This window comes from Pseudophryne corroboree, chromosome 6 (assembly GCF_028390025.1).
Source record: "Pseudophryne corroboree isolate aPseCor3 chromosome 6, aPseCor3.hap2, whole genome shotgun sequence".
Taxonomy (NCBI): Eukaryota; Metazoa; Chordata; class Amphibia; order Anura; family Myobatrachidae; genus Pseudophryne; species Pseudophryne corroboree.
The window spans coordinates 527,730,283-527,741,373 of record NC_086449.1 but is presented as its reverse complement, the minus strand read 5'-3'; the positions used below and the strand labels follow the sequence as shown (position 1 = coordinate 527,741,373).

The following is an 11,091-nucleotide window of genomic DNA, read 5'->3' as shown; positions in this document are numbered from 1 at the left end:
TCTTCATAGTAAAAATATGTAGTTTAGTGTATACACTGACAATCATAAACAAGAAATAACAAATGACCAATAGTCATGTACATAGAATAAACAAATCTATACTGTCTGGGATAAATCGAAGTAATTACACTAATTATCCTTGATAGGAAAATACAATAAATTTACGGGTATGTTTAAGCCCTATACCTGTACAAAAATGTACAGAGTCAGATGTAGAAATTTGCCTGTGTGCTATAGCATCAATTATAAATGTATGGTAGTTAAACTATGATATCGTCAACCGCCACAAATACAAGGTAAAGAACAGGATAGTACCAGATGAGAAAAAAGGTGAATCTGCTGTCAGTGTTAGTCACTGTACTCAACTGTACTCTACTATACTGGGTCTTCCTCTGGAGTCTCCCACCTGAGTACTGACTCAGCCCAACACTGATTAGCTTCCAAGATCGGATGGATTTGGGCGTTTCCAGTGTGGTATGGTAGTAGAGTTGGAGTGGAATAATCTCTGTTGATCTGGGATCACTGATGAGAGTTCACGAAGATATAAGTGAGATGACAGAAAGAGTTCAATGAAATTAAAATGAGTGGATCTGCTGCTAGTGTTAGACAGAGGTTGGATACCTCTGAATCACTAGTGAGAGTCCTGAAAAGATAATAGGATGATAGAGAGATGAAGTAGATATGAAGTAGGCGGATCCTAGTTACACAATGAATGTGTATGATCAAACCTGAATACTATAAGCATGAGTGACTGCCCTAGAAGCTATTGATGAGAGCTATAATTTAAGGAGAGGATATAAGAAAGAGGTTTCTAAAGTTAGCTGCTGATTCCGGCTCATGTGCTGACTACCACAATATACTGTGCACATGCAAAGAAGAAAGAAAGAAGGAGAAAGAAGAGCAAAATGGCAGTAATGCTAATAAATGTATTTCAAAATATTCCATATAGGATCAATGCAGTGTATGAATCGGTATCCACAGTAAATCGCTTACAAAAAAAGAATAAGAAAGGAGCATAAAAATGCTGGTAACTTTATAACAATTGGCTGTACTACACAGTATTTTCTGTATGATAGACTATTCCAGTTTATGTATAGGTAGCCACAGTGAATCTTTTTCAATAGAAAAAGGAATGAAATGTTCAGCCCAGAGTAAAAAGTATTGTGCTAACTGATGCAATGTATCGTGCACGTATAGTAGTATACTGAGGAAAAGTTCAGTACTGCAGCGATACAAATGACTGAATTGTCATATTAGACTACACTTGAAAATGTTACATCAATATGATAAGATAATACAATTTATCTCAGTATCCACAATTCATTATTTTTAGCTACAGATAGAAACCTAGCTACGGCTAACCTATAAAGAAGGTGAATTTTGCTACAGATAAGTGTGGATAGTCCAAACATTGAATGCAAAGTAGAAATGTGAACAAAATAAAAATTGACCAATGTAATAGTGATGATAATAGGGAAAACCAGGAAAATGCATACAATTATGTCATAATGGTGATAACATAAATTAAGTACTCGTCCACTGAGAATGGAAGGATTTTACCCGTTAGCCAGAAGAATGCCCGGGGGCCAGAAGGTAAGTGCTGAGGTGTAGCGATGCTGGAGGATGCAAGGCTCAAGCAGGCAGGAAAGGCGGATGCCCGTGGTCCAAACAGCGGGAGACAGAGGTCTAGATGCGGCTGACCCGTTGGCCAGAAGAATGACCGGGGGCCGGAGGGTAAACCAATGAGAAAGTGTGGTGGTGCTTGAAGACGCAAGGCTCAAACAGGCAGGAGAGGCAGATGCCCGTAGTCCCAGACAGCAGAGGATGGAAGACGCGTTTCGCCCGTCCACCGGGCTTGGTCACTTCCTGTGATTTTAATTGTCGATCTTTATTTCCAAATACTATCAGTTTTATGACATGTTAAAAGTGCACCCACAAAAGAGTCTTCTTTTCTCCTTTCTATCCATATAGTTCAATACTGACTCAGGGTGCACCGTCAAAGCAAATACAATAGAACATATGTGTTTTCTATTACTTTATTTTGGTATTTATATTTTGATGAATTTTCTCATATTATAACCTGTGCGGTATACCTCCAGAACAAACATATATCTGGAGAATTGCCATGCCTGGAATCAAGACAGTCAGAGGGCACATGGAGAACCACAAATGCCAGCATGCCCTGGCATCCAGAGCCTGCTGGCAACTACAGTTCACCTGCAAAAAAACAGTAAAAGAGAATTCCTTGGACTCCATGACAGATTATTTCATTTAAATAACCACTCCCCTATGCAACCCTGGTTCTCTACGTAACATATATTCCACATATAGGACATGATTCTGATTTCGAAGTAAAGCAAAAAAGCAAGGAACTGTTACCTGGAGTAGAGAAAATTTTAAGGTGGGACAAAATCCACCAAAGCTCCTGGCGCAAATAATATGGATAATACAGAATAATCAGATAATCATCAGCTGCAAATAATTTAGGCTTAGCAAGGCCCTTTTAAAGTAACAACAAATATACATAAATAATTACTGTGCTTAATGAACTGACACAAATAATTTAAAAATATATAATACAGGTTGAGTATCCCTTATCCAAAATGCTTGGGACAAGAAGTATTTTGGGTATCGGATTTTTCTGTATTTTGGAATAATTGCATACCATAATGAGATATCATGGCGATGGGACCTAAATCTAAGCACAGAATGCATTTATGTTTCATATACACCTTATACACACAGCCTGAAGGTCATTTAAGCCAATATTTTTAATAACTTTGTACATTAAACAAAGTGTGTGTACCATTGGCGTTTCTATCATGGGTGCAATGTGTGTGGAGCACACGGGCCCCTGGGTCCAGGGGGGCCCACACCGCACACATTGCACCCATATTTTCATACTCACCTGTCCGAAGTCCACCGCCGGGCGCTGCAGCGGCAGCTGTCATGGCCCAGAAACACATCAAAAATGGCCGTCGCGCATGCGCAGTTAAATTTTTGTCTCCAAAACATGGCAGCCGCCATGTTTCGGGAGACCTGCGCATGCGCAGTAGACTCCGGCATATTGCCAGAGCCTACGGCGCTGTGGAGAGGAGGGGACCCATCTGGTGTATGCACACGGGCCCCCTCCTGTCTTATGACGCTCCTGGTGTGTACATTCACACAATTCATTTATGTTTCATATACACCTTATACACACAGCCTGAAGGTCATTTAATACAATATTTTTAATAACTTTGTGTATTAAACAAAGTTTGTGTACACTGAGCCATCAGAAAACAAAGTTTTCATTATCTCACTCTAAAAATTCCGTATTTCGGAATATTTGGATATGGGATACTCAACCTGTATATATCTGTGTTTGTCTTTACTCAATTTATACACAAGAAACTTGCTTTTGATAATCAAAACAATTTTACTTTGTTTCCTTCTAAAGCGATACACTTACAAACATTTAAATATTTATAACAAGTGATTGCTCACCTGACACATTTGTAACATATAAATTACTGTAGCAAAGAATGGAATTGGTCATATAATGAGTGCACTGAGCTGCAAACAGATAAAATGGCACTGCAAACCTCGGCAAACTGTTAGTACAGTTATACAGTATACCATGGGGTTGTCAATAGCAATGATTGCTGCCTTAAAAAGAAAATCAATTTAATTCCAACTGCTGATGCGGCACCAATAGCACTTCAGATGGGCTTCCAATATAAGTAGCAGATTCTGGGTTAATGGTAGCAATAGTATAATCCTGCAGTGTAGTATTGGATTCAGTTTTTAATTGAAATATCTCCACTGGAGTCCCAGTGCAGGAGGTTAGCTCATCAGTATAATTACCTGATCCAGCGGGAATAATGAGAGAGCAGCATAGGCAGTCAATCTATAATTACCCTTCCAGATGGACGCTCAGCATGAGCGTGGAGCACACAATCAATGCCGGCACTATATTGGTGCAGAAGATCTGTATTGGCGAACAGGGATAATAGTACTCCAAATGGCGGGTAAATGAACAGCCACGGATGGTGAAAATGCTGGTGCCGATGTCCGTCACTCATGTAAAGACCAGACTCCAGTGAGGGGGATGACATCAACGCGTTTCGTCCCGTGTAATCTCGGGACTTTCTCTTGAGAGAAAGTTACTTGCTTTTATTGTTTTACTTTCAAATTAGAATGAGGCTTAGAGTCCACGATTCCATCTTGGCAGAAAAAAGAAAACACTTAAAAATATGCAACGTTTGTCCCAAGTGGGACTCTGCCATGAATGATAGGCTGCCGGGATTCCGACATCGGTCTCCTGACCCTGTCGGGATTCTGACGTCGGCATTTTGATGGGTGTCGGGATTCCATCTTAGGTATTCCAACTACCAGCACGCCGACAGATGGCATCTTAAACACATCCACTCAGAAGTACATGTAAGCCAAGTAAATCATTGAATAAACAGATCCTGTAGCACCAAATGTATGAAGCTGATTATTGTAAATGTCACTACATGACACATTTTTTATTGCAATAATAATTTCTTTAGCGGTAAAGTGTGTGTAGTGTACTTATCTTGATCAGAAAATTCTGGTTACTGGAGGGACTTGATGGGACTGAGGCTTCTGGAGAGACACATGGGTGGGATAAGGCTTCTGGAAAGACACAGAGGGGTGAGGTTGCTGGATAGACATAGGTGAAGCTGCTGGATAGACAGGAGTGAAGCTGTTGGAGATACATGGGGGGATGAGACCGTTGGAGAGACATGGGGGGTAATTCAGAGTTGATCACAGCAGCAAATTTGTTAGCAGTTGGGCAAAACCATGTGCACTGCAGGGGGGACAGATGTAACATGTGCAGAGAGAGTTAGATTTGGGTGGGTTATATTGTTTCTGTGCAGGGTAAATACTGGCTGCTTTATTTTTACACTGCAATTTAGATTTTAGTTTGAACACACCCCACCCAAATCTAACTCTCTCTGCACATGTTACATCTCCCCCCCCCCCCCCCCCCCCCCCCCCGCAGTGAACATGGTTTTGCCCAACTGCTAACAAATTTCCTGCTTTGATCAACTCTGAATTAGGCCCATAGTGCGGTAAGGCTGCTGGAAAGACACATGGGGAGATGAGGCTGCTGAAGAGACAAAGAGAGAATGAAGCTGCTGAAGAGACACAGGGAGAATAAGGATGTTGGAGAAACACAATGGGAAGAGACTGCTGGAGAGACAAAGGGTGAAGAAGCTGTTGAAGGAGAGAACATACCGGATTTTTTTCAAAGATTTTGGACAAACAGACTCTCTACACTATATACAGATTTTATTATACACCTATTAGATCTATTTTTAGATATTTGATGAGCGCAGAAGGGACATCTACATTTTCTTGTTCACTCTCTTATGGGTGTTGAGTGACGTCCTGTAGACTTCCCCACTGCATTTCTCAGAGGCGCAGCAGGTCTCTGTTTTTCTTTCTTTGTACATGGGGAGATGAGGCTGCTGAAGAGACAAAGGGAGAATGAAGCTGCTGAAGAGACACAGGGAGACTAAGGATGTTGGGGAAACACAATGGGAAGAGACTGCTGGAGAGACAAAGGGTGAAGAAGCTGTTGGAGAGACACAGGGGAGATGAGACTTCTGTAAAGACATTGGGCGGTCAGGCTGCTGGAGAGACAGGGAGAAGAAGCAGTTGAAGGAACACAAATGGGATGAGTCTATTAGAGAGACACGGGGGGGGGGGGGGATGAGACTGCTGGAGAGATACAGGGAGGATGAAGCTGCTGGAAAGACACGTGGGATCAGGCTGTTGGATAGATATAGGAGGCTTTTGCAGATAAATGGGGAAGTTGAAGCTGGAGAGAAACAGGAAGGAAATGGGGATATTATTTACATCTTTCAACGTTAGGAGAGACTGAGGCACATACCAATTCTAAAAAAACAAACCTATAACAGATATGTTATACCAAATTATTTATATAATTTTTTTGATCAGGGAATTCACTGCCTTGCCTCAAAACTTAATTTACTAGTTCAAAGGTTCCCAAACTCAGTTTTCAAGGAGCACTAGCAGTTCACATTTTCCAGGTCACCCAGCAGGTGCACTGGGTATCACCAACTGTCACACTTTAAAAATTCACAGGTGACCTGGAAAACATGAACTGTTAGTGCTCCTTGTGGGAACCACTGATCTAGTTGTACATCTGTTGTATGATGATGACATTGGTTATATTCCTACATGTATAGTGAATACCGACTGAAGACAATGTCTGCCCAGGGAGGGTTAATTTCTTCAGAGGTTCCCCATTGCAGATACAGCAAACACCATATATGTAAGAAAACACGTAATATAACTGGCCTGTACCTACTATGGAGAGGTGGAGGGGGGAGAGGGCAACATTTCTGTTACCAGCCCTCACCCTGATTAATCTAATGTTAATTATCATGCAGCTGGTCTGCTCCGGTTAATTACATCCACATATTCATCTCATTTATATTTAGAGGTTGATTTTCACTTAAATATAAACAGATCATGTTAAGGAGGCAGTCTATCAACATAACAGTTTAGAAGATTTAAACAGAAAGATATACTCATGCAACTCCAAGATGTTAATATTATTATATTTTATAATTTATACATTATAATTCAGACTTTATTGGGGTTAGCAGTAATACAAAATCTCATAATAAAACAAGATTTTTGCTTTTAAATAGAAACAAAACAAAAATAATACTATATTTGCCTGCATTGCCTTTTGTAGGATTAAAAAAAAATTGTAAAGAGCAAATAGGTTTTATTACTTATTTAAAATACATGTACTGTAACTGATTTTGCCCTGAACTGTCTTCCCATTCTTTTTCCACATGGGAATAAAGCAAGTTATCGCTTTAAAAATACACATGTTTTTGTTTTGTTTGTTTTGGATGACTAAATCCCTGAGTCATGACTTTGCCACTCGTGACTGATGGTTGTTCATAACTATTGGAATAAAAACATGCAGTCTAGTTTGTAAACACAAAAAATCTGTCTCTCCTCAGTTTTTATTTCTATCTTTGAGGATTATTGCTTTAAAAAATTGTACATTTTCATTTATTGCCTTCTGTCCAACTTAAAGAGCAATCTAGTGTTTGGTAGTTTCTGAAATGTGTAATTATTACACATTTAGCACCCAAAAGCTGGGTACACACTTGTACAATCCTCGAGAGATCAGACTCTAGTGGGAATGTAATAGGGTGTGAGAATCAGAAAGTGAGAGAATTTTGTGAGAGTTCTCCTGTTTTTTTAAAGTGGCAATCATGTACATGCCAAAATCAACCTGGTTGAGAATTCTCACAAAATCTCTCACTATGTGCCAGTATACCCGGACAGTAAGGGCCCACTGGCACCTGTAGTCTGCCTGTAAATGAAATACTGAAATAAAGACACAACACCAAATGTTGTAGTAATTTATTGAACACATCTCTACATGGTGGACTACAGCCTTTAAGATATTTTGCATGGCTGCCGACCCCCAGGACCTCTGGAGTCTTTCTTAAGTAGCTCTTGTGTGTTCCTTCCCTGTCGTCAGACTGCCAGCAGTCAGCTAATATTAGCCAGCCCATGGGGGCAGGATGATGATGCGGTGAGCCACAATTGGCTTGCTATGGCCCTTTTAAATTTAAAAAATGCTTGGATTCCCAATAAGAGTCTGCGGGAATGAAGAGGTGGACTCTTATTGGGAATCCAAGCACTGGAGCCACAATCAGGGTATCTTTCCCTGGAATACTGCTTCATTAGACCTGCCACTCCATCTACCCTAACCGGTAGGATCTTGTTCCCTGTCATCCTCATATTTTTAATCCATGTGTGTTAATTGTTTTATCTATGTTTTCATATTAATTTGTGCATTTTTCACTTCTTTTAACGCAAGTGTGATGCTCATTATATTATACTACCAGACATACTGGGGTATTCAATTTGGCCCGGGGTGCCGGGTGATAAGTATCGGCCGGCGGGGGCTATTTAATTGGCCCCGATAAGCCGGCGCGTGCCGCGGCTTATCGGGGGTTTTGCTTCACCTGCCTCCGGCAGGCGAAGCAAAATGCTCGATAACAGCCCTGTTTTCAATCGAAAATGGGGCTATTTCACCCGAAAACACACAGGTTTCACTGAACCTGTGTGTGTTCGGGTGTAAGAAGACTTGTTACCGGCCGAGCAAATTAAATAGCCCGACCGCAGCACCCGAAGAAACATCGGGGTTTTTTACTCCCGATGTCTCTTCGGGCCAAATTCAATATTCCCCATAGTCACATTGCACCTTGCAATCAGGTGTATTCCATATGCATGTGGCACCTTGTACCTAGGTATTAAGGATTTAGCGCCATTGGGGAAGTGTCATATTTTCAACTTTCATTTTATACAATAGTAACATAGTAACATAGTATCTAAGGTTGAAAAAAGACAATTGTCCATCGAGTTAAACCTATTTGTGGTCTCCTATGCACGATTATTTTGTATAAAATTTTGACTGAAGTTGATGACTGCTGTTACGTTTTACCCCTCTTTTTTATAATAACCATAGTGGGTGACTATGCCCTGTAACCCTGGATATCCTTATCCATTAGGAATTTATCTAACCCATTCTTAAAGGTGTTGACTGAGTTGGCCATTACAACTCCCTCAGGCAGGGAATTCCAAACACGTATCGTCCTTACCGTAAAAAAGCCTTTACGCCGTATAGTGCGGAATCTCCTCTCCTCTAACCTGAGCGAGTGTCTCTGTGTTGATCTAACCAAAAACAGGTCCTGCGCAAGATCTGTATATTGTCCCCTTATATATTTGTAAATGTTGATCATGTCCCCTCTTAATCTCCTCTTTTCCAGTGTAAACATGCCTAGTCTTGCAAGCCTTTCCTCATATTCCAGCGTCTCTATACCCTTAATTAGTTTGGTCGCCCGCCTCTGAACCTTTTCTAGCTCCAGGATATCCTTTTTGTAGTAAGGTGCCCAGAATTGTACACAGTATTCAAAGTGTGGCCTCACAAGTGATTTATGTAATGGGAGTATAATACTCTCATCCCTAGCATCAATTCCCCATTTTATGCATGCTAATATCTTATTAGCCTTCTTTGCTGCAGTCCTACTTTGGGTACTACTGCTTAGTTTGCTATCTATGAGGACACCTAAGTCCTTTTCCAGTACAGCATCCCCTAATTTTACCCCATTTAGTAGGTAGGTGTTATTTTTGTTCTTGTTACCACAGTGCATTACCTTACACTTGTCTGTATTGAAGCGCATTCTCCATTTTGATGCCCAAGCTTCTAATTTAACTAAGTCGTTCTGAAGCGACTCAGCATCTCCCTCCGCATTTATAACTTTGCACAATTTGGTATCATCTGCAAAAATTGACACCATGCTCTCTAGACCTTCTGTTAGGTCGTTAATGAAAATATTGAACAATAGCGGTCCTAATACTGAGCCTTGCGGCACACCACTTAGTACTTCAGTCCAATTTGAAAAAGATCCATTAACCACAACGTGCTGCTCCCTATTATCTAACCAGTTTTTGACCCAAGTGCATATTGTGCTTCCTAGCCCTGTTTCTTGTAGCTTGTAGATAAGTCTCATGTGTGGTACAGTGTCGAATGCTTTGGCAAAATCTAAAAAGATTACATCCACCTCTTTACCCTGATCTAGGTTTGCGCTTACTGTTTCATAAAAGCCAAGTAAGTTACTTTGACAGGATCTGTCCTTCATAAACCCATGCTGATTCCTTTTAATGACCTTATTGACTTCAAGGAACTTCTGAATACTATCTCTTAGAATACCTTCCAATACTTTCCCCACTATAGATGTGATAATATAGTGATAATTGTAATTCTTTGTGCTACTTTTATATTGCATTGTGGTTATTTGTGTCACTTAAGTTATAAACTCTAGTTGCATAGTTAATATAACAAACATAAAAGGGGAGCACTGAGATTATGTTAAAATACAAAGGGGCTTATTAGCTTTCCAAGAGAAGTGGCATAGCTGATGAAGAAATCCTTATGGTAATCCAAATGCAAAAGGTAGTGGACCAGAGCAGAGCCAAAGAAGCAAACTCTGGAAGAGCAATTTGGTAAGTAGAAAAAGAATCAGAATAAGATAGGAAAAAGTATAGCTTGTATGAGAAGCGAGTGGTCAAATGCAGTTGGGAGATCCCATTAGGTTGTATGCCCCCTGTACAGACTGATTGAAGATATTGAATTATTTTTGTGTTGTATTGTAATTTTTTTGTGTAGGGCATTAGGGACAGTTTGTGGTGCCATATGAAGTAATAATAATAAATAACAAAATGGACATTTAAAAGAGATTTTTTTGTAGGCAGAATGTTGACTTTTTCAGACAAGGCGCTATCACTCTATGCTTTAATAGTAATGGAAAAATACCAATAGGGAGAGATTACAGATTTTAGTTAAGTTTGGCATGAGAAAAGGAGACATAGACGGGCTGGTTTTGAGAGTGTGGGATTAGGAATAGGGTATAATAGTAGAGTAGGAAGATAATAGGAGACATTGCCAATGTTTGTCTGCGGCATTAGCAGTGATGGATCTTTTTTGAAGGCATTCGATCTTCAAGCAGCAAACTGGTTAGAAGCAAGTCAACTGAAGACATAATCAGAGCTGCGTTTTTAAAACAGGTCCTTCAACAGGACCAAAATGGGATGCGGTCAATTTACCTACAATCAAAATCCCGACAACCATTGACCTATGGTCAAAATACCGACAAGATTAAAATACCGACATGGTCAAAATACTGACATTACAATGTCGACATGGTCAAAATAATGACATTTAAAATGCAGTTTTTCATGATTTTTTTCATTGAAACCGACTTGTTCATACGTTACCATCCTAGTAGACATGGAGGGGACTATAATAGTGTGCCTAGCGCATCGAGGCACCGTGCCCGAAGCACGCGAGCCATGCGTGGGGACGCGGTACACTTACACGGTGTCCACGTTGACCTATGTCAACATAGACACCAAATTTTTCTAAAAACTTGTGTTGACTTTTTGATCTGTTGACATTTTATATGTCTGTATTTTGGCCATGTCGAAATTGTGAATGTCGGTATTTTTACTATGTTGGTA

General features: G+C 40.2%; 1 pseudogene; it reads right to left on the bottom strand.

The window, feature by feature from the left end:
- Window positions 1-369: 369 nt before the first annotated feature.
- Window positions 370-488, bottom strand: LOC134939053 (5S ribosomal RNA; annotated as a pseudogene).
- Between the last annotated feature and the right edge of the window lie 10,603 nt (window positions 489-11,091).